Below are 5,179 nucleotides of genomic sequence, written 5' to 3'. Positions count from 1 at the left end.
CCGTTCCAGATTACTTTTTCTGATTTATTTTGAACTAATATATATATCTGAGATATTAGAAAGTTAAAAAAAAATTAAATAGATAACTGTACAAGATTTTTTTGTATCTTAATAATTAACTGTACAAAAAGAATTGTATAGAAATGTGTTTGAGTATATGTATGTGTAGGTCTGTGCAATTTTATGTAAAAAAATTGATTATCTTTGTGATTTTTCTAATCTAGAACGGTTCTATAGGTAACAACCGTTCCAGAATGTTATCTGGAACGGTTTTTACCTATAGAACCGTTCCAGATTACTTTTTCTGATTTATTTTGAACTATATATATATCTGAGATATTAGAAAGTTAAAAAAAAATTAAATAAATAACTCTACCAGATTTTTTGTATCTTAATAATTAACTGTACAAAAAGAATTGTATAGAAATGTGTTTGAGTATGTGTATGTATAGGTATGTGCAATTTTATGTAAAAAAATTGATTATCTTTGTGATTTGTCTAATCTGGAACGGTTCTACAGGTAAAAACCGTTCCAGATTGTTATCTGGAACGGTTTTTACATGTAGAACCGTTCCAGATTACTTTTTCTGATTTATTTTGAACTAATATATATATCTGAGATATTAGAAAGTTAAAAAAAATTAAATAGATAACTGTACAAGATTTTTTTGTATCTTAATAATTAACTGTACAAAAAGAATTGTATAGAAATGTGTTTGAGTATATGTATGTGTAGGTCTGTGCAATTTTATGTAAAAAAATTGATTATCTTTGTGATTTTTCTAATCTAGAACGGTTCTATAGGTAACAACCGTTCCAGAATGTTATCTGGAACGGTTTTTACCTATAGAACCGTTCCAGATTACTTTTTCTGATTTATTTTGAACTAATATATATATCTGAGATATTAGAAAGTTAAAAAAAAATTAAATAAATAACTCTACCAGATTTTTTGTATCTTAATAATTAACTGTACAAAAAGAATTGTATAGAAATGTGTTTGAGTATGTGTATGTATAGGTATGTGCAATTTTATGTAAAAAAATTGATTATCTTTGTGATTTGTCTAATCTGGAACGGTTCTACAGGTAAAAACCGTTCCAGATTGTTATCTGGAACGGTTTTTACATGTAGAACCGTTCCAGATTACTTTTTCTGATTTATTTTGAACTAATATATATATCTGAGATATTAGAAAGTTAAAAAAAATTAAATAAATAACTGTACAAGATTTTTTTTTATCTTAATAATTAACTGTACAAAAAGAATTGTATAGAAATGTGTTTGAGTATGTGTATGTGTAGGTATGTGCAATTTTATGTAAAAAAAGTTTAATATTTTGGTCATTTTTATAATCTGGAACGGTTCTACAGGTAAAAACCGTTCCAGATTGTTATCTGGAACGGTTCTTACCTGTAGAACCGTTCCAGATTGTTATCTGGAACGGTTGTTACCTATAGAACCGTTCCAGATTACTTTTTCTGATTTATTTTGAACTAATATATATATCTGAGATATTAGAAAGTTAAAAAAAAATTAAATAGATAACTGTACAAGATTTTTTTGTATCTTAATAATTAACTGTACAAAAAGAATTGTATAGAAATGTGTTTGAGTATATGTATGTGTAGGTCTGTGCAATTTTATGTAAAAAAATTGATTATCTTTGTGATTTTTCTAATCTAGAACGGTTCTATAGGTAACAACCGTTCCAGAATGTTATCTGGAACGGTTTTTACCTATAGAACCGTTCCAGATTACTTTTTCTGATTTATTTTGAACTATATATATATCTGAGATATTAGAAAGTTAAAAAAAAATTAAATAAATAACTCTACCAGATTTTTTGTATCTTAATAATTAACTGTACAAAAAGAATTGTATAGAAATGTGTTTGAGTATGTGTATGTATAGGTATGTGCAATTTTATGTAAAAAAATTGATTATCTTTGTGATTTGTCTAATCTGGAACGGTTTTTACATGTAGAACCGTTCCAGATTACTTTTTCTGATTTATTTTGAACTAATATATATATCTGAGATATTAGAAAGTTAAAAAAAATTAAATAAATAACTGTACAAGATTTTTTTTTATCTTAATAATTAACTGTACAAAAAGAATTGTATAGAAATGTGTTTGAGTATGTGTATGTGTAGGTATGTGCAATTTTATGTAAAAAAAGTTTAATATTTTGGTCATTTTTATAATCTGGAACGGTTCTACAGGTAAAAACCGTTCCAGATTGTTATCTGGAACGGTTCTTACCTGTAGAACCGTTCCAGATAACAATCTGGAACGGTTGTTACCTGTAGAACCGTTCCAGATTACTTTTTCTGATTTATTTTGAACTAATATATATATTATAATAGTTGAGTATTAGGATCAGTTTTGTATAAGAACCGATCCGGATAGTATCAGGATCGGTTTTGTTCCTAAAACCGATCCTAATAGTGCATATAAGGCTGAAATCAGCCCGATTTTTGTCAGAATCTCGTCTCTCTCCCTAGGTCTCGCCTCTCTTAATTAGCGCAATAGCTATTTCGCCCTCCATTGATTCAGCTATCTCAGCTCTCTGATCTCAGGTACTTTTGATCATCTCTTTTCTCAAATGTGATATTAATGAAGCATGCTCCATTTATTAGGTAGCTATGATTCGGTTCAAACCCTAAACCCTAAATTCGGCCTATACAAGTGCGTTACTAGCTATGATCCGGCCCCACTCAAAATCTAATCCTTATAAGTTTTGATTTAGCTTTTTTATTGGTTCCAAAAGCTTTTAAGTTTGAATATACCTCTTCTCATTTCAAGTTTTCTTTTAAATAGAGATATTTGGATGCACAAGCTATATGTGTAATTTATGAGCAAATATATTAGCTATATATGACCTATATATTATTTATATGTTGAGATTTTCTTTACAAGTTTGAATTCCTCGATCTTCTTATTTCAAGAGTTGCATGCACATGCTTTTTAGAATTTTGAGTTTGCTATATATATGCTATATGAGCAATTTTTTTTTATTTCAACTTGTAGGATATATGCTATATGTACATCTCTTAATTAGGTTCCGATTTTCCGGTTTAATTTTGTAGATTGGCTATTATCGAGAGATTTGGTGCAGCAATCTTCATCTCACTCGGTACGGCATCTAAGAAAGTTGTAAGTACAACATGCATAAAACTCATGTTTAATTAATTAGTTTTGTGTATGAATGTGTATTTCGATAACTAGAGTACGTACGTAGATGTATATATATTATGAGTAAGGCTGGGGTGCTATGGATAGCATAGAGGCCTCTATGCTACGGCTCAATATTCAAGTTTTCAAAATCCAAACGGTCGATCCGAACCGTTCATCTTATTCTCCATATTAATAAATAGTAAAAAAATTCAGAAAATTATAAAATTTGGTCTCCAAGCAGATATTAATATGGAGAATAAGATGAACGGTTCAGATCGACCGTTTGGATTTTGAAAACTTGAATATTGAGCCGTAGCATAGAGGCCTCTATGCTATCCATAGCACCCCAGCATTACTCTGTATGTATATATAGGTATTTAGCTTGAGTATTGTCTTATGAGCCACAACCGCATGATTGATGCCTTTAGGTCATGATACCCGTTCAAAATTAATCCATTAGGGATTAATTTTGAATAGTCCCCATTTTGGGACTGCTCTCTGAATACTTTGTCTCATTTAGGATGTGGCCACATGTTAGTCGTGTTTTAGCATTTAAGAAAATTTCGGCAGCATTTCCCCTGAGTTCCCCGAGTATTCGGGGAACTGAGGGGAAATGCTGCCGAAATTTTCTTAAATGCTAAAACACGACTGACATGTGGTCACTACTGAGGCAAAGTATTCAGAGAGTGGGATAGGATGGTAACCCGGCCCCATGTAAGCCCTATTGTGAACAGAATTGAGTACCCCAAACCTTATTCTTAATTAATTGTGTTTATTATAATTGCAGATGGACCGCAGTTGGATGTATGAAGCATCACGTCTATCTGATGAATATATGACAGGTGTCGAGGAATTTATCCGAGTTGGTATGGAAGATATGGCGAGCAAGGGGAGTGCACTGATGTCTTGTCCTTGTCGTGATTGTAACAATGGTCAAAAATTTTCCAACCCGAACCAAGTGAGGAACCATTTATTCCGTCGTGGATTCAAGCAAGGATATAAGTGTTGGTTATGCCACGGTGAGAGTCTGCCAACCGACATAGGTAGTGAGCATCAGGAATACTGTACCGATGGAAATGACGGGAACGATCTACGGGGATTGGAAACCAACATAGACACTCGTACCAAGCACCAGGAATATCATACCGAAGAAAATGATGATATGGTTGTAGATAGATGTGATAATTTTGATCAAATGTTACGTGATTTAGAAGAGGATTTTGATAATGATAAGCAGTATTGTTTATTTGAGAATTTGTACGAATATTCTAATAAGGAATTGTATCCTGGTTGTTCGAAATTTTCAAAATTGAAAGGTGTATTAAAATTGTATAACCTTAAAGCATCTAACGGTTGGAGTGACAGAAGTTTTACTGAGCTATTACAAACTTTGAAAGAAATGTTACCGGATGGAAACGAGATACCACCTAATGTTTATGAAGCGAAGAAAATATTGTGCCCAGTGGATTTAGAAGTTCAAAGAATACACTCGTGTCCAAATGATTGTATATTATATCGAAATGAGTATAAAGATCTTCACGAGTGTCCCAAATGTGGTGTATCACGTTACAAACCAAAGCAGGTAACCAGCGGTAAAAGTGATGATTGCAAACTGAATAAAGGACCTCCGGCAAAAGCATTGTGGTACCTCCCCGTGAAACCGAGATTCAAACGTTTGTTCTCAAATGCTAAAGATGCAAAATTAGTGCGTTGGCATGCCGATAACCGGAAAAAAGACGGAAAATTACGGCACCCCGCTGATTCTCCTCAGTGGAGAAATATTGACAGAGAGTTTCCCGAATTCGGACGTGACCCTAGAAATCTAAAGCTTGGGCTGAGTGCAGATGGAATAAATCCGCACAGTAGCATGAGCAGCAAGCATAGCAGTTGGCCGGTTCTATTGTGCATTTATAATCTTCCGCCTTGGTTATGTATGAAGCGCAAATACGTCATGTTGACCTTGCTCATATCAGGACCCAAACAGCCCGGGAACGACAT

Source organism: Carex rostrata, chromosome 29 (genome assembly GCF_964058835.1).
Source record: "Carex rostrata chromosome 29, lpCarRost1.2, whole genome shotgun sequence".
Classification (NCBI taxonomy): domain Eukaryota; kingdom Viridiplantae; phylum Streptophyta; class Magnoliopsida; order Poales; family Cyperaceae; genus Carex; species Carex rostrata.
This window is presented reverse-complemented; position numbering follows the sequence as displayed.